General features: G+C 36.4%; 2 pseudogenes; one reads left to right on the top strand and one right to left on the bottom strand.

The window, feature by feature from the left end:
• The window catches only part of LOC110568659 (dynein axonemal heavy chain 6-like), a 322799-nt pseudogene that overhangs the window by 42995 nt on the left and 259625 nt on the right, over positions 1–20179 (bottom strand).
• LOC135275604 (L-lactate dehydrogenase A chain-like) lies at positions 3022–4037 on the top strand (annotated as a pseudogene).

The following is a 20179-nucleotide window of genomic DNA, read 5'->3' on the forward strand; positions in this document are numbered from 1 at the left end:
AATGCCATCGATTAATCACACAACATCTGTGAAAGCCAATGCTGGAAACTAGCTACAACTAAGGAACCTGTGCAAAGGTTGGCCCTCTGAAAGCACCCAGAAACAGTCAATGAACTGTATGCAACATACACCACAGTAGAATCGTCAAAGGAAAATAGGCATACAAAAATAAAAAGCCTCAGTGAAATGACAGCAACCTGAAAATGATAAATGCCAGTCCTTTGGATAATTAGGAGTCAGCACAAGAACTCTAGCAATTCAAAAAGCAGAGTGAAAAAATCAGAGTGTTTCCTTACCTCCGAAAAATTGCAGGCCGGGCGCAGTGGCTCACGCCTGTAATCCCAGCACTTTGTGAGGCCGAGGTGGGTGGATCACCCGGAGTTCGAGACCAGTGTTTCCAACATGGTGAAACCCGTCTCTACTTAAGAAATACAAAAATTAGCTGGGGATGGTGGCAAGTGCCTGTAATCCCACCTACTCAGGAGGCTGAGGCAGGAGACTCATTTGAACTCAGGAGGTGGAGGTTGCAGTGAGCCGAGACCGTGCCATTGTACTCTAGCACTCTAGCCTGGGCAACAGAGTGAGATTCTGTCTCAAAAAAAAAAAAAAAAAAAAAAGATCGCAATGGATCCTACCAGATTGAAATGTCTGAAATGACAGACATAAAATTCAGAATCTAGATGACAAGGAAGCTCAATGAGATCCAAGAGAAAGTTGAAATCCAGTCCAAAGAAGCCAGTAAAATGATCCAAGAGTTGAAAGATGACATAGCTATATGAAGAAGAAACAAAACTGAACACTTGGAATTGAAAAATTCACTACTGGAATTTCAAAATACAACTGGAAGCCTTAACAACATACTAGGCCAAGTCAGAAAAAGAATTTCAGAGCTCAAAGACTGTTCCCTCAAAACAACCCAGTTAGGCAAAAATAAAGAAAAAAGAATTTAAAAAATGAACAAAGCCTACGAGAAATATGAGATTATGCAAAGACATAAAACCTATGCCATACTGGCATTCCTGAAAGAGGAGAAAAGGTAAACAACTTGGGTGACATATTTGAGAATATAGTCCATGAAAGTTTCCCCAATATTGCTAGAGAGGGACATGCAATTTCAAGAAATTCAGAGAAACCCTGGGAGATACTATATAAGATGACCATCCCCAAGACACATAGTTGTCAGACTTTCCATGATCAATATGAAAAAAAAATTCTTAAAGGCAGCTCAAGGAAAAGCCAGATCACTTACAAAGGTCATCCCATCAGGCTAAGAGCAGACTTTTCAGCAAAAACATTACAAGCCACAAGAGATAAGAGACCTATATTCAGCATTCCTAAAGAAAAGAAATTCCAGCCAACAATTTCTTATCCTATCAGACTAAGTTTCATAAGCAAAGGAGAAATAAAACCTTTTCCAGATAAGCAATTCCTAAGGCAATTCCTTGCAATTAGACCAGCATTACAAAAGATTCATAAGAGAGCTCTAAACACAGAAATGCAGGAGTGATACCTGCTACCACAAAGACACACTTAAGTCCAGAGCCCATAGACTCTATAAAGCAACTACACAATCAAGACTACAAAGCAACCAGCTAAAAACATCACAACAGGATCAAAACCTTACATATCAATATTAACCTTGGATATAAGTGGTCTAAACACCCCATTTAAGCGGCACAGAGTAGCAAGTTGGATAAAAAAAAATAAAACCCAACCATCTGCTATCTTCAAGAGACCCATTTCTCATGTAACAAAATCCATAGACTCAAAGTAAAGGGATAGAGAAAGATCTATCATGCAAAAGGAAAACAAGAGAGAAGGGGGTGACTATTCTTATATTGTAGAAATAAGACTAAATTGACAACAGTAAAAAAGAACAAAGAAAGGCATTACATAATGGTAATGGATTGAATTCAACAAAAAGACTTAACTATCCTAAATATAGACGCATCCAACATTGGAACATTCAGATTCATAAGACAACTACTTCAAGACCTGGAAAAGATTTGGAAAGCCACATCCTAATAGTGGGAGACTTCAACATCCCACGGACAGTGTTAGACATTGAGGCAGAAAACTAAAAAAAAATTCTGGACATAAATTAGACACTTAATTAATTGGACCTAAGAGATAGCTATAGAATACTCCACCCATCAACCACAGAGTATACAGTTTTCTCATCTGCATATGGAACATAGTCTAAGATCAACCACATGCTCAGCCATAATAGAGTTGATAGATTCAAAAAGATCAAAATCATACCAAGCATATTCTCAGACACCAGTGGAATTAAAATAGAAATCAATACCAAGATCTCTCAAAACCACACAATTAAGATGGAAACTAAACAACTTTCTTCTGAATGTCTTTTGGGTAAACAACAAATTAAGGCAGAAATAAAACACCTCTTTGAAATAAATGAAAGGAGAGAAACAATATACTGAAATCTCTGGGATGCAGCAAAAGCAGTGTTAATAGTTTACAGTGTGTCTGGGTGCAGGGCCTGTAATCCCAGCACTTTGGGAGGCTGAGGTGGAGGGCACTTAAACTGTTTGAGATCATCCTGGGCAACCTGGCAAAACCCTATCTCTACAAAAAATACAAAAATTAACCAAGCATGGAGGTATGTGCCTGCAGTCCTGGCTACCCAGGAGGTAGAGAAGGGAGGATCTCCTGAGCCTGGGGAGGTTGAGGCAGCAGTGAGCCATGATCACACCACTACAGTACAGCCTGGGCAACAGAGTAAGACCTTGTCTCCAAAAAAAAAAAAAAAAAAAATTTATAGAGCTAAATGCCTACACTGAGAATTAGATTCACCATCTAACATTGCAATTAGAGGAACTAGAAAAACAAGAGCAAACAACTCTTCAAGTTAGCAGAAGAAAAGGAATAGGGATAAAAATCAGAGCAGAACTAAATGAAATTGAGACCCCCAAATCCATTACAAAGAATTAATAAAACCAGGTGCTGGAGCTGTTGCCACGAGTCCGGATTTCACTGCTGTGCACCCCGATGCCTGCCTGATGTGCATTCCCAATTCTTTTTGGTTTCAAGTCCAATATGGCAACTCTCAAGGATCAGCTGATTCATAATCTTCTAAAGGAAGAACAGATCCCCCAGAATAAGATTACAGCTGTTGGGGTTGGCACATCCCAACCTGTGCCATGCCAACAAGTCCATGAAGGACTTGGCAGATGAACTTGCTCTTGTTGATGCCATGGAAGATAAATTGAAGGGAGAGATGATGGATCTCCAACATGGCAGCCTTTTCCTTAGAACACTGAAGATTGTTTCTGGGAAAGACTATAAACTCCAAGCTGGTCATTGGGCTAGGGCACAACAGCAAGAGGGAGAAAGCCATCTTAATTTGGTCTAGCGTAATGTGAACATCTTTAATTTCATCATTCTTAATGTAAAATACAGTCTGAACAGCAAGTTGCTTATTGTTTCAAATCCAGTAGATATCTTGACCTATGTGGCTTGGAAGATAAGTGGCTTTCCCCAAAACTATGTTACTGGAAGTGGTTGCAATCTGGATTCAGTCCAATTCCGTTACCTGATGGGGAAAGGCTGGGAGTTCACCCATTAAGCTGTCATGGGTGGGTCCTTGGGGAACATGGAGATTCTAGTGTGCCTGTATGGAGTGGAGTGAACGTTGCTGGTGTCTCCCTGAAGACTCTGTATCCTGATTTAGGGACTGATACAGACAAGGAACAGTGGAAAGAGTTTCACAAGTAGGTGGTTGAGAGTGCATACAAGGTAATCAAACTCAAACGCTACACATCCTGGGCCACTGGACTCTGTGGCAGATTTGGCAGAGAGTATAATGAAGAATCTTAGGGGGGGTGCACCCAATTTCTACGATGATTAAGGGTCTCTATGGAATAAATGATGATGTCTTCCTTAGTGTTCCTTGCATTTTGGGACAGAATGGAATCTCAGACCTTGTGAAGGTGACTCTGATTCCTTTGGAAGAGACCTGTTTGAATAAGAGTGCAGATACACTTTGTGAGATCCAAAAAGAGCTGCGATTTTAAAGTCTTCTGATGTCATATCATTTCACTGTCTAGGCTACAACAGGATTTTAGTTGGAGGTTGTGCATGTTGTCTTTTTTATCTGATCTGTGATTAAAGCAGCAATATTTTAAGATGGACTGGGAAAAATATCTATTCCTGAAGTTAGAAATAGGAATGGCTTATAAAATCCTACAGCTATATCCTGATGCTGGATGGTACCAATCTTGTGTAGTCCTCAACTGGTTACTGTGAAATAGTTCTACCACCTCTGAGGTACCACTGCCAATGCTGCACATGCTGCAGTTGCCCCTTGAGCCAGATGGATGCTTACCCTGTGTTATATACCCAATATCTGGCACAGACACAACAAAAATAAAAACTTCAGGCCAATATCCCTGATGAACATAGATGCAAAAATTCTCAACAAAATACTAGAAAAGTGAATCCAGCAGCATATAAAAAAGTTAATTCACCATGACCAAGTAGGTCTCATTCTGGGATGCAACGCTGGTTCAAAATACACAAATTAGTAAATGTGACTCAATCTTCTATGACAAACCCACAGCCACATCATACTGAATGGGCAAAAGCTGGAACCATTCCCCTTGAGAACTGGAACAAGACAAGGATTCGTACTCTCACCACTCCTTTTCAACATAGTACTAGAAATCATAGCTAAAGCAATCAGGCAAGAGAAAGAAATAGAAGGCATCCAAATAGGAAAATAAGAACTCATACTACCTTTCTTCTCCAACCATTTGATTCTGTAACTAGAAAACTAATAAACATCTTCAGTAAGTTTCAGGATACAAAACCAATGTACAAAAATAAATAGCATTTCTGTACAACAATAATATTTAAACTGAGAGCCAAATCAAGAAAGCAATGCCATTTACAACAGCCACAAAAAGAATAATACATCTAACCAAGGAGTTGAAAGATCTTTACAAGGAGGAATACAAAATACTACCAGAAGAAATAATAAATGACACAAACAAATGGAAAAGCATTCCATGCTCATTCCCTTGAAGAATCAATACTGTTAAAATGACCATACTGCCCAAAGTAATATACACATTCAACACTATTCCTATCAAACTACCCATATCATTGCAAAACTATTCTAAAATTCATATATAACCAAAAAAGAATTGAAATGGCCAAAGCAATCCTGAACAAAAAGAACAAAGCTGGGGCATTACATTACCCAACTCCAAACCATACTATAAGGCTACAGTAACCAAAGCAGCATGGTACTGATACAAAAACAGACACATAGACCAATAGAACAGAATAAAGACCTCAGAAATAAAGCTGCACACCTATAGTCATCTCATCTTTGACAAAGTTGACATTAATAAGCAATGGGGAAAAGATTTTCTATTTAATCAATCATGTTGGGATAGGACAGCTGACTAGCTATATGCAGAAGAATGAAACTGGACTCTTACGTTTCACTACATAACAAAATTAACTCCAGATGGATTAAAGATTTAAATGTAAGACCTCAAACTATAAAAATCTTAGAAGATAATCCAGGAAATATCATTTTAGACATCAGCCTTGAAAAACAATTTATGATTAAGTCCTCCAAAGCAATTGCAACAAAAACAAAAATTGATACATGGGACCAAATTAAGTGAAAGACCTTCTGTTCAGGAAAAGAAACTATCAACAGGGTAAACACAACCTACAGAATGGGAGAAAATATGTATCTGAAGCAAATCTAATATTCAGAATCTATAAGGAACTTAATTCAACAAGCAAAAAACAACTTCATTAAAAAGTGGACAAAAGATATGAATAGACAATTCTCAAAAGAAGACATTCAGGTGTCCAAAAGCATATAAAAATGCTCAACATCACTAGTCATCAGAGAAATGAAAATAAAAACCACAGTGAGATACCATTTCACACCAATCAGAATGGCTATTATAAAAAAGTCAAAAATTAAGATAAGCTGGTGAGGGTGCATAGAAAAGGGAACACTTACACACTGTTGGTGTATAAACTACATTAGCTTACAATGTAAACTAATTCAGCCACTTGGGAAAGCAGTTTGGAGATTTATGAAAGAACTTAAAACAGAATTACCGTTCAACTCACACTGTTCCCATTAATGGGTATATATCCTAAAGAAAATCCATTGTTCCACTAAGGAAGACATATGCACTTGCGGTATTCATATTAGAAAAGATATTCAATCAATCTAGATTCTCTCATAATGGTGAATTGGATAAAGAAAATATAAACCATGGAATATGATGCAGCCACAAAGAGTAATAAAATCATGCCCTTTGCTGCAACATCGATGCAGCTGGAGGTCATTATTATAACTAAATTAACACAGAAATAGAAAACCAAATACCACATGTTCTCATTTATAGGGGAAGCTAAACATTGGGTACACATGGATGTAAAGATTGGAAAAGTGGACACTGGAGACTACTAGATAGGGGAGGAGGAGAATGTTGAAAAACTAACCATTGGGTATGATGCACACTACTTGAGTGACAGGATCATTTGTACCCAAACCTCAGCAATATGCAACATACACGTTAAAAAACCTAAGTCTCAAGTAAAAGTTGAAGTTTTAAAAAGTGAATAAAGTATTTTCTAATTTGCCTTGTGATTTCTTAAAAGTGTATCATTTAATTTCCATATATTTGTGAATTAGCCATATTTCCTTCTGTTATTTATCTCTAGTTTTTTTCTCTGTTTGAAAATATGCTTTTTATGGCTCAATCTTTTTAAGTTTATTGAGACTTGTTTTGTGGCCTGACATATAAACTATCCAGGAGAATGTTCTGTGTGTACTTGAGAAGAATGTTTATTCTGATATTGTTGGGTACAGTGTTCTGTATATGTCTGTCAGATCTATTAAAATTAGTTTTAGTGTTGTTGAAGTCTACTTATTTATTTTTCATAATTGTTCTATCCATTATTAAAGGTGGGACACTGAAATTTCCAACTGTTATCTTTGAACTATTTCTGCCCTCAATTCTGTCAGTTTTTATTTTATATATTTTGGGACTTGGTTGTTAGGTGCATAGGTATTTACAACTGTTATGTCTTTTTGATGATTGACATCATTAAAGTATATCCTGCTTTGTCTTTTGTAACAACTTTTGTCTTGAAGTACATATATTTTTTGATATTATCATAGCCACTTCAGCTCTTTTAGTTACTGGTTGGATCTAATGTGAATCTCTTGGAGGCAGCATGTAATTGAATTGTGTGTGTGTGTGTGTCTGTGTGTGTTTTAAATCCATTCTTCCAATCTCTGTCTTTAAATTGGAGACTTTAATTCATTTGCATTTAACATAACTACTAATAAGGAAGAATTTACTTCTATCATTTTGTTTTTTTTTACATGTCATATCCTTTTTGTTCCTCAACTCCTCCATCATTGCCTTCTTTGTGTTAGATATTGATTTTAATTCTCTGTTCTTTTACTATATTGTATATAGTTTTAGTTGTTTTCATAGTGATCATGTCATGGATTACAATTAACATCTGAATTTATAAAAATTAAAATTTGAAATAATACCAATTTAGTTTCAATTGTATACAAAATTTGCTACTACATAGCTCTGCCCTCTCTTGTGTTGTTATTGTGTTACAAACTACATTTTTATACATTATGTTACCATCAGCATATATTTGAAATTATTGTTTTAGGCTTTTGCCTTTTTAATTATATACAAAATGAAAAGAGGAATTATAAACCAAAAATATATTCTTAGTGACATATATTTATCTATGTAGTTACCCTCACTTGGGTTATGTATTTCTTTGTGTCAATTCAAGTTGCTGTCTAGTGTTCTTTCATTTTAGTCTGAACAACCCCTTTTAGTATTTCTTGCAAGGCAGTTCTACTAGTGACAGACCTTTTCAATTTTTGTTTACCTGGGAATATTTTAAATTTTTCTTTATTTTTGAAAAATTATTTTGCCAGATATAGAATTCTTGGTTAACAGTCTCTCTTTCCCCCTGAGCACTTTGAATAGCATATTCCTTCTGGCACCATGGTTTCTGTTGAGAATCAGCCTTTAATTTTAATGAGAATCTCTTATCTGTGAAAATTCATTTCTCTTTTGCTGCTTTCAGGATTATTTCTTTGTCTTGTTTTTTGATAGTTTGATTATAATGTGTCATAGTATAGCTCTCTTTGAGTTTCCTACTTAGAATTCGTTAAGGTCTTTGGATGTGTAGATTTGTATCTTCCATCAATTTGGCAAGTATGGGCCATTATTTCTTCAAATATTCTTTCTTTCTCCCACTCTCTTGTCTCCTCAGATTTCCATTAGTGTATATTGGTATGGTTGATGGTATCTCTCAGGTCTCTTAGGTTCTCTGTCTCTTTTTTTTTTTTTTTTTTGAAACTAGATCTTGCTCTGCCACATAGGCTACAGTGCAGTGGTAAAATTGTAGGTCACTGAGGCCTCAAACTCCTGGGCTTAAGTGATCTTCTTGCCTCAGCCTCCCAAGTAGCTGGGACTACAGGCACATGCCACCATGTCAGGCTAGTTATTATTTTTTGTAGAGGCAGTGTCTTGCCTTCTTGCCTAGGCTGGTCTGCAACTTCTGGCTTCACATGATCCTTCCACCTTGGTATCCTACAGTGTTGGGGTTACAGTTGTGAGCCACTATACTTGGCAGGTTCTGTTTGTATTTTTGTCTTTCTGCTCATCAAACTGAGTAATCTCAATGGACCTAGCTTCATGTTCATGGTTCTTTCTTCCATTTTTCAACATCTATTGTTGTATCTCTTTTGTATATTTTTCATTTTAATTATTGTACTTTTTATCTCCAGAATTTCTACTTCGTTCCTTTTAATAAATTCTATCCCATTGATATTCTCTATTTTGGTGAGGCATCATTCTCCTGTTTTCCTTTAGTTCTTGGTTCATGTCTCCTTTAACTATATGAGCATATTTTAAATAATTGATTTAAAGTTTTTGTCTAGTAAGCCCAATGTCTGGTATCCATCAGGGTCAGTTTTTATTGTTTTTGAATGGGTCATAATTTCTTATTTCTTTGGATGCTTTGTATTTTTTGTTGCTGTTGTTGAAAAGCAGACATTTAGAATATTATAATGCCAAAACTCTGGAAATTAGACTGTCTCCACTTCCCAGTGTTTTTTGTTGCTGTCTTAGGTTTAATGACTTTTGTGAACTAATTTTGTAAGGTCAGTATTTTTTGTTGTATGTCTCTATTTGATTAGTTTAGTGTTCAGCTAGTAATTCAACAAAAATTTCATTAAATGTCTGAAACAACAACAACAAAAATTTCCCAGATTTTGCAGATGGGCTCTGAGTGTGCCTTGGGGTATGACTTCAACACTCAGTTGGGCAGTTTGCAAGTCTTCATTCACCTTCACTTCCTGGTTGGGCCCAACTTGAGATTGGCCAGAGGTTAGAGCTTAGTTCCTTTTCCTGTCTTTTTTGAGCATACACTCAATCTTGAACATGAGTGTGGACTTCTGGATTCCCAAAAATATGTGGGAGATTTTCAAAGCCTTTATTTCCCAAAGCATCTTTCTCTCACCTTTCCTCCCAGGCTTTCTGCTTTGTCTGCTAGTTGCCTCAACTGTTATCCCTTGGGCTAGGAGACAGTGGCTTATACATGTGCCTTTAAATAATTTTGACAAAATCTTCCAGGGTAGTACCTCTCTCCTGGAGCATTCTTAGTTAGATTAAATAAAAGTAAGACCTGTGAGCTAGTCCTTCAAAGAGCTACCAGACAGGCCAGAATAAATAACTACAATCCCCCAAGAACAAGATCTTTTCTGTTCACTATGGCACCAGGAACTCACACCAGGTATGCAGGTGTACTCTCTTTAAGTCTACTGCTAAGCTAGAGAATGTGGGTTGGGGTAAGTTAAAATGCCACAAAGCTCTCCTGCCTAGATTCAGTTGCCTTTTCTTTATTAAGCATTCACTTGGTTGCTGTAAACCTTCAGTTATTTTCCAGAGTTTTGATAAAGTTGATTCTGACAGTTTTTGCCAGACTGTTATTTTTGTGTTGTCATGCCAAGTGTCAGGTTCCAGCCCATGCTGAGGTCCAAGGGGAGTGGGTGGATGGCTGACGGATAGGTGAAAGAACACTTGGGGGGCCACAGGCAGGTGAAATATGGCTTTTATTCTCTGGCTCCGCTCTGCTCTATCTTTATATTGGTTGCCTGCTCTGGCTGCAGCCCTTCTCATTGGCTGGCTCCATGGCTCCTGCTGTCCGCATGGCTCTCCCTTACAGGGTCAGCAGTTCCACTCTCTCTCTCTGGGCGTGAACCATATGTGCAGCATCAGCAGGGCAGTTGTACCTTTTACAGACAATAGTGGCTCAGAGCCAAGTATGAGCTTACAAAAACAGGTTATATAACAAGTAGAGTTGTGTGTCTGCGCCAAACTCGCTGAGTCACACTGGCCCAGTTATCTGTCTTGGCCTACTCTTAACTGGAGCACATTCATTTTCCTTACATGTGTAGAGATAGATTTTTGGCATTTCTACTTTGCCATTGTTTGCCGATATAACACCTGTCTTGGTTATTCTTGGTTCTTGTGTTTATACGTAAGTTTTACAAGTATCTTGTCAATTTCCACCCAAAACACCAAATGGTATTTTGATTTAGTGGCATTGAATATATAGATCAACTTGAGGAGAACTGATATCTTTACAATATTGAGTCTTCCAATTAATAAACATGGCATATCCATCCATTTATTTAGGTCTTTTTGACTTCCTTCAGTAATATTATATACTTTTCTGTGGTGACATCTTACCTATCTTTATTATAATTATCTTGAAGTTTTTGATTTTTTATGCTTTTATTGTGGGAAGGTTTTTAATAATAAATTTCTTTTATAATTATTGGACTATTTAGACATGCTATTTATGCTTATCAGTTGTTAAAAGTTATATTTTTTGAGGAAGTGTTAAATTTCATTAAAATTTTCAAATTCACTGGCAAGATTTTTTTAAAATATAGTCATTTTAATGTCTGCTGATCTGTAATGATATTTTCTTATTCATTTTGATAAAATTTTTTAGACTCTATTTATTTCATCAGTTTCAGCAGGAATTTATTAGTTTTACTAAGCTTGAAAAATCAACTTCTGGTCCTTTGGATCTTGTCTATTGTATGTTTCCTAAGTCATTAATTTTTGCTCTTACTTTTATTTTTTAAATTCTAGTAGAATTTAACTACTAAGTTTTAGAGTTTTAAAAGTATAACATATATATTTAAGCCTATAAATTTCCCTCAAATTCTGGCTTTAGGAGCATCTCACAAGTTTTGATGTATTTCCACCATTATTCTGCTTAGTTTAATTTTGGGTTTTCATTTTCAATTTCTTCTTTGTCTGAAAAAGGCTTAATGTTGACTTCAGTTTTAAAAGAAGTTTTGACAGTAATTTGCTTTCCGCACTTAGAATATATGTCTTCCATATCTCATTATTTCTGCAGAGAAAACAGTCAATGGCATCTTTGAAGTTAATTTGTTTTTAATATGTTCTTTTTTCCCCCCACAATTCACTGTAATGGGTCTAGGTAGATAATTTTCCTTGCATTTATTATTCTTGGCATTTAGGAGACTTTAGTAGAGTTAATATAATTTGTGGATTGATGTCTTTTGTTTTGGAAAATTCTTAGCCATTGTTTATTAAAATATTCTGCACTCTTCTCTCCTGGGACTCAAGTTACACTTTATTAGATCTTGTTATTGTATCTCTGTCTCTTATCTTCTCTTCCATCTTTTTCATTGTTTTGTCTCTTCATGCTTTCAATTCACCAAACTGATAAATTGAATTCTTACTTTCAGTTACACATAAATATGCACACACTTATTATGAATATATATATGTGTGTGTGTGTGTGTGTATACTTTTTTTTAAAACAGGATCTCACTCTGTCACTCAGGCTGGAGTGCAGTGGTGTGAATATGGCTTACTGCAGTCTCAACTTCTTGTGCTCAAGTGATCCTGTTGTCTCAGCCTCCTGAGTAGCTGGGACTACAGGTGTGCATCACTCCACCTGGCTAATATTTTTGTAAAGATAGGTTCTTACTATGTTGTCCAGGCTGGTCTCAAGTGATCCTCCTACATCAGCCTCCCAAAGTGCTGAGATTACAGGCATAGGCCACTGTGCCTGGCTCAGTTATATTTTTAAATTCTAGAATTTTATTTTAAGTAATTAAAATTCTCTATCAATTTTCTCAATTTTTTTATTTCCTTGTACATTTTAAATGTTATCTTAAAATTAATGTCATGTATCCATTATCAGGATACTCTGTGCTCTATTTCTAATATATATTGTTTTTCTTGGTTTTTAAGGATGTAGTCTGGCCTTCTTATATATACAGTTATATTTTCTTGTGCAGTTAAACTTTTCTGCTCCCCCAGATAAGATTTATGTTTTCTGGCAGGCATCCAGAGATACTAGTAATCAGGGATCATCTTAACCTCTTCAACAAACCATTTATTTCTTACCTGGCATTATTTGTTTTGATAAATCTCCTCTGAGTGCAAACAATGTAAGGGGGGTTTACTGGCCTCCCCTCTTACTTAGTGGGCTCTGGGTTCTTATTTTGTCCCCTTTGTCCTTTGAAGGAATCAAAAATTCTGCTCAGCTTTGCAGCCCCTTAGCCTCCTCCTCTGGTGCCTCTAGGGAAAAAATGGCCATGAGCACTGGGCTCATTGCTCTAGGTTTTCCATTCCTCCTAAATATTCTTCATCATTTTATTAATTCTCCAGACCTTAAAACATACATTTCCTTAAATATTTTATCTATGGTTTCTAAGTGTTCTTAGTGAAAATATTGATCTGAGTTCTTAGTTTGTTATTACTGGAATGAGAAGTCCACAAATATGCATAAATTTAACTCTAAGTGCTACATTACTATACCCTACAGGTTTTTATATGTAATATTGTTTTTATCATCTACTTCCACTTATGGAAAATTCCCATTATGTTTTCTCTTTAACACATGGATGTACACAAGTGCATGTTTTTGTTTCCCAAAATGTTTAAAAATAATGTTTTAAGATAGATTTCTGAAGATTTTTATTGTGGTCAGAGAAAACATCTGTCTTCTTTTAGAAATATGTGTCTCTCTAAACACATGGCTAATTTTTGTAAATGTTCCATGCATACTTGAAAATCTTGCATTTGTTATATTTGTTAAGTGTAGAAATCAAAGTTCTTAATTTCACTGTCTGAATATTTTTACCAGTTTTGCAACTTTTGTGTGCTGTATGACAGTTTCAGATGTGTTAAAATTTTCCATATTAATGTTGATTTATCAATTTCTTCTTGCATAAATTTCTCCAGTTTTTGCTTTATATAGTTCAAGATCTGTTGTTAGTTGTGTACAATTTCACGATTGGTGTCTCTTCTTCATAGACTGTCCTGTATATCATGTAGTTTTTCTTTTCATCCTTAATAATTTTTTTGCTTCAAACTCTGTGATATACATTGGAACTATTACTAGCTTTCCGTTAGTATTTGCATGGCATATCTTTTGAATTTCTTTATTTTCTACCTTCCTGTATTGTTTTTATATTGTATATGTGGTTTCTAAGTAGGATATAACTAAAAATTGTTTTTGAAATCTAACTTGGTCACTTTTATTTGTTCTTAGGTGAGATATTTATAGCTATTTATGTATTTGCATTAATTTCTACTCTCTAGTTTGATTTTTTGGTTTGCTATACCTCATCTTTGATTTTCTTTATTCCTATCTACTTCTGAATTGAAATATTGGACTATATATTCTTTTTCTCCTCTGCTTGCTTGGAGGCTACAGATCATTGATCACTTTAGTGTTTTTCCCTAAAATTTTAACACATACATTAAACCACTAATTTTCCTAAGGGAATATAGTGATTCTATACTTCTTCTTTCCTCCTGAATGTATCAAGAAATTAGCACACATTGGCTAGTGTTTAATAACCTTCCTAATTTTCTAAGTGTCATCTTCAATTATACCTTTACTTTAAAAATTATGAAATACTTCAGAGTCACAAAAGTGATAAAGTTAATACACTGTGTATCCATGTATCCACAACCCAGCTTAAGAAATAAAACATTATCTACATGATCTCAGCTTGCGGTCTACCTCTCCCTGATTACTTCTCTTTCATGACCTAACCTCTACTCACAAGGTCACTTCTATTCTGGATTTCATATAATTTCTCTACCTTTCTTAACACTTTTATTTAAAAAAATATGAAGTCCTAAATAATACATGCAATTATCTGTATGTGTTATAATTTTGCACATTTTATCCTACTTCTTAAATATTTAGTTCTCCTGAAATATATATATTTTTGCTCAATATTAGTTTGTGTGATGTAGTCATATTGATAGACATTATTCTAGTATATTCATTTTCATGGCTATAGTGTATTACATAACATTTTATGAATATATCAATCTATATACTCATTTTCTAGATGAAAATTTAGGTTATTTCCAACTTTTGTTATTACAAACAGTGCTTCTGTAAATGTTCTTGATACTATTCACAATAGCAACAATATGGAATCAACGTAGGTATGTACTCATCAACAGTAGAGTGGATAAAAAAATGTATATATACACCATGGAATGCCATGCAGACATAAAAGAAAATGATATGTTCTCTGCAGCAACATGGATGCAGTGGAGGCCATTATCTTAAATGAATTAATGTAGGAACAGAAAACCAAATACCACATGGGTCTAAGAGTTGAAATTATGAAGAAAATGTGATTGAACATGGCTTCTTGTATACATATAACAGATGTTTTTTCTCTAGGACGGAAATTCAGTAGTGAATTGTTGAGATATTGAAGATGCCCTCTTTGACTGTGATATATACTGCCAAATAATTTTTGCCTATTTTTTACTCCTCTTGCAACATGAATTGTTTCCATAGCTCCATATCTTTGCCACCATTTTGCCAATTGGATAGGTGTGAAATGGCATCTTTTCATGGTTTTAATTTGTTGTTTCCAAATTACTAGTAAGGTTGGACATATTTTCATATGCTTATTAGGCATTTAATTTTCCTTTTCTGAGAATTCTCTGTATTTTTTGTCTTTATTTCTATTGGGTTGTTTTCTTTTTCTTACTGATTCACAGAAACTCTTAATAAGTCTACAGTAACACTTTGTTGAGATTTCAGAACCGAAGGCAAATGTTTAGGATCATTTGATGATTTATCTTATGTGTCAACTTGTACAAGGCATGAGATATTTACATATTTGGTCACACATTATTCAGGATGTGTCTGTAAGGGTGTTTCTGGGTGAGAGTAGCATTTAAATTAATAGATGGAGTAAAACAAATTGCCCTTCCTGAGTGAGAGGAACTTAGCTAATCAATTGAAGACCCGAATAGAACAAAAGGGCTGAATAAGAAAGAACTTCTCCTGCCTGACTATTAAGCAGGGACATCGAGTTTTTCTGACCTTTAGACTCAGACTGAAACACTGGCTCTTGTGTCTCAAGCCTGCTGAATTTTGGACTGGTACTTATACCCTCAGCTCTCTTGGCTCTCAGGCTTTTGGACTAAGACTGGAACTACACATAAGTGGTCCTAAGTTTTCAGTTGTTGACTGCAAATCTTGCAATTTCTCACACACACACACACACACCTTATTATTTCTCTATCTCTGGAGACTTCTAACTAATACAGAACATGAACTCCAAATGAAGAAATGGAACCCATCATTAATTCTCAGTCCAAAGACAAGGCCAGTCCAGCCACTCCATGCAGGAACCCATCAGAGCTCGTGGATCTAAGACCCCTATTCTCCTCTGCCATTGTGTGGTCTGTGTACTTTTCTGCCCACCTGGATACCATCTTGGAGAGGATTAGGGATAGAAAGGGGAGTTAGGAAGACTGAACTTTCATCAAAAAAGAAGAAGAAGAAAAAAAAAACCAAATCAGCTTACTGTAAAGGAGACATTTAAATCAGAAGAATATAATGTAAATGGGCAAGTTTAAATAGCCCCCTTGTCCCTATTACCCAGCAAAGTGAAGACTCATGAGAAAGATGAGATTAATAATAGGACATAAAGAGCTCGTTTTTTGTACATTTGATTATAAAGAGTAAGCTTCAGTACCTTTTTTGTTATGTTAAAATCTTGTGTTAAATACCAAACAAATTTCAATCATTATTCCACTAGATTATTATACTTCAACATTTTAAGCAATTTCTCCTTTGCTTAAATAAAATTTACAGCTACTTTTATGATTTTTGACCCTATTTTAACCATAGCTAACTATTAACATATCTTAATTTATTTAGTAAGAGATACCTGAATATAAGAATTTGTGCTCTGTAAGGGGAAGAACAAAGGCAAGTTTTAACAAAGAGATGTTCATATGCATAAGCAGTATTAAAACTGCACAACATGACCTTACCGTTCTGAATATCCACTTTCCCGGGCAAACCTCTGAAATGCACCCATGGGATCTGAGCCTGTGCTTAAGATGAATACCAGGGGAGTGTTGAATGACATGTCCTGATACAGGGTAGCCAGGTCCACAGGTGGTGTCTCTACAAACTGTTTCCCGAGATTTTCTATCACAAAATCTGTAAGAGCAAAAACCACCTGAAAGTTTAAAAGAAAAAAGTATGTTGACTGAGGATCCTTCACAATTTTATCCTAATTTTCTCCTCCAACTCCTCAGAGGATGATGCACTGTGTTTTTGTACTTATTCTGCCTTGATTGGATATACATCTTTCCACAGACATTTTTATTTAGTGGATTTGTTCACTAAATATCTGTGGACAGCTATGGTTCTCATGATTCACAAGCAAGATGAAATATCAGGTAAGAGGGAAGTCCCTCAACATTCACTCTATCTATGAAGCTGCTGTCTCCCCTTCCTTGCCTCTTCTGTTTTGTCTTTTTCACATTCTTGTGGACTTTAGTTTCAGTCTCTCCATTGTCTCTTTCTGCATTATTGATTTCTGTTTCCTTGATATTCCTATCATCATACAATTAAGCATTACTATATTCCATCCTTAAAACCAAAACAAAGATCTTCCCTTGATGGCAGCTACTTTTCCAGCCACTATTTGATTCTTTGCAACCATTCACAAGCCAACTTTTCAGAAAATTGGCTTCATTTGTTGTCTCCCTTTCTTCATCTCATTCACTCACCAGACACTTCTGACCCCTCTCTGGAACTAACCTCAGCCTTGATGGTTATGCCCGGGTCTGGCCATTTCCTACATCAATTTGGTTCTTTCACTGATCCTACCCTACCATATCTATCTCATTCCTGTTCTTGCAGGTCTCGTCCCTCCCCAGCCCATATGGAGACTTCATGTGAGATAGAAAAACGTATCTCCTCTTCAAGGGACTTTTAATGTGCCAGAAAGCTGTCATGAAAATACACAGCCTATAACACCTGCAATGTGAATGGCTCCCCCATGGGTTGCTCAGTGGACATCCTGCACAACTGTAAACAGCAGCCCTGCCCTTAGCCTTCCACTAGCTATCAACACTGTTCTGTCCAAACAAGCCTTACTCTGTGTGTGTGTGTGTGTGTGTGTGTGTGTGTGTGTGTGTGTGTGTAATCCTGTTGGGCAGGGAGGTGTCCCAACCTGGTCTAGGGCCATGGCCTTGGATCATACCCTTCTGTGGCCAACTTGGGAAAAGACAGTGTTCACATGCCTGTTCCTTTAAGTGGGGATGTATTATGGTACTAACTATAAAGGTGTCAGAGTCTAGAAGGAACAGCCATGCAAGAGGGCCATCACGTTCGGGGCTTAGTTCTAATTCTAGTTGTGTCACTGTGTGGCTAAGTATAAATCACTTAGCCTTTCCAACATCAATTTCTTTATATTTTGTTTCAGATAGACACTCTTTTTTTTTGTATAAATTTATGGGGTAAAAGTGTAATTTTGTAACATACCTAGACTGCATTAGTGGTTGAGTCAGGGCTGTTAAGGTTTCTGTCACCTGAATAATGTACACTGTGCTCATTAGGTAATTTTTCATCATCCATCCCCTTCCTACCTCCTCACCCCTGAGTCTCCATTGTCTATCATTCCTTTCTCTACATTCATGTGTACATAATATTTAGCTCTCTCTTATGAGTGAGAACATGTGGTATTTGCCTTTCTGCATCTGTTTCAATTAAGATAGCGGCCTCCAGTTCCATCTATGTTGCTGCAAAAGACATGACTTTATCTATTTTTTATGGTTGAAGATAGTATTCCATTGTGTATATATACCACATTTTCTTTATCCAATCATCCATTGATAGACACGTAGGTCAATTCCATATCTTTGCTACTGTGAATGGTGTTGTGATAAACATATGAGTGCAATTATCTTTTTTATATAGTGATTCCTTTCCTTTGGGTAGATAGCTAGAAGTGAAGCTGCTGGATGAAATGACACAGTTCTTTTTACCTTTCTGTTTTTTTTTTTTTTTTTTTTTGAGACGGAGTTTTGCTCTTGTTGCCCAGGCTGGAGTGCAATGGTATAATCTTGGCTCACCACAACCTCTGCCTCCGAGGTTCAAGCAATTCTCCTGCCTCAGCCTCCCGAGTAGCTGGGATTACAGGCATGCGCCACCATGCCCAGCTAATTTTGTATATTTAGTAGAGACAGGGTTTCTCTATGTTGGTCAGGCTGGTCTTGAACTCTTGACTTTGTGATCCACCCACCTGAGCCTCCCAAAGTTCTGGGATTATAGGTGTGAGCCACCGTGCCTGGCCTCAGGTCTTATTTTTACGTCTTTAAGTCTTCCTTAGTTGTTTTTTGTATATGGTGAGAGGTAGGGGTCCAGTTTCATTCTTCTGCATGTGGCAATCCAATTTTCCCACCACCATTTACTGAAAGAAGTATCTTTTCCCCATTGCATGTTCTTGTTGACTTTGCCAAAGATCAGGTGGCTGCAAATATGTGGCTTTATTTCTGGGTTTTCTATTCTGTTTCATTGACCTATGTGCCTAATTTTATAACAGTGCCATGCTATTTTGGTTACTATAACCTTATAATATAATTTAAGATGCTTCCAGCTTTGTTCTTTTTGCTTAGTTATTGCATTGGCTACTTGAGTTCTTTTTTTGTTCTATATAATTTTAGGATTGCTTTTTCTAATTCTGTGAAAAATGATGTTGATATTTTATAGGGTTTGCATGGAATCTGTAGATTGCTTTGGACAGTATGGTCATTTTATCGATATTAATTCTTCTTATCCATGGGCATGGGATGTTTTTCTATTTATTTGTGTCATCCACAATTTCTTTCTTCAGTGTTTCATAGTTTTCTTGTAGAGATCTTTCAATTCCTTGGTTAAATATATTCCTAGGGACTGTATTTTTTTTTTTTTTTTTTTTAGACAGAGTCTTGCTCTGTTATCCAGGCTGGAGTGCAGTGGGATGATCTTGGGCCACTGCAACCTCCACCTCTTGGGTTCAAGCAGTTCTCCAGCTTCAGCCTCTTGAGTAGCTGGGATTACAGGCATGCACCACCATGCCCAGCTAATTTTTTGTATTTTTAGTAGAGACGGGGTTTCACCATGTTGCCCAAGCTTGTCTCGAATTCCTTAGCTCGGGCAATCCACCTGTCTTGTTCTCCCAAAGTGCTCGGATTACAGGTGTGAGCCACTGCACTCTTCCAGGTACTGTATTTTTTTTTTCTTTGTAGCTATTATAAATTGGTTTGCCTTGAGTCTCAGTCTTGGATGAGACTTTGGACTTTGAAACTTTGAGTTAGCACTGGGATGAGTTAAGACTTTTGAGAACTGTTGGGAAGGCATGATTGTATTTTGCAATATGAGAAGGACATGAGATTTGGGGGACCAGGAGTGGAATAATACAGTTTGGATGTTTGTTGCCTCCCAATCTCATGTTGAAATGTGATCCCCAATATTGAAGGTAGGGCCTAGTGGGAAGTGTTTGGGTCATGGAGGTGTAGCCCTCATAAATTGCTTGGTGCCCTCTCCATAGAAATGAGTGAATTCTTGCTTTAGTAGCTCCACAAAAGATAGACATTTAAAGCAGTTTGGTGCCTCGTTCCCCTCTTTCTGGCTTCCTCTCTCACCATATGATATGCTTGCTCTCCCTTTGCCTTTCACCATATGTAAAAGCTTCCTGAAGCCTCACCAGAAGCCAAGAAGATGCTGGTACCATGCTTGTACAGCCTGCAGAATT

The sequence above is a fragment of the Aotus nancymaae genome, unplaced genomic scaffold (genome assembly GCF_030222135.1).
Source record: "Aotus nancymaae isolate 86718 unplaced genomic scaffold, 86718_ANA_hifiasm-v0.15.2.pri h1tg000017l, whole genome shotgun sequence".
NCBI classification, from domain to species: domain Eukaryota; kingdom Metazoa; phylum Chordata; class Mammalia; order Primates; family Aotidae; genus Aotus; species Aotus nancymaae.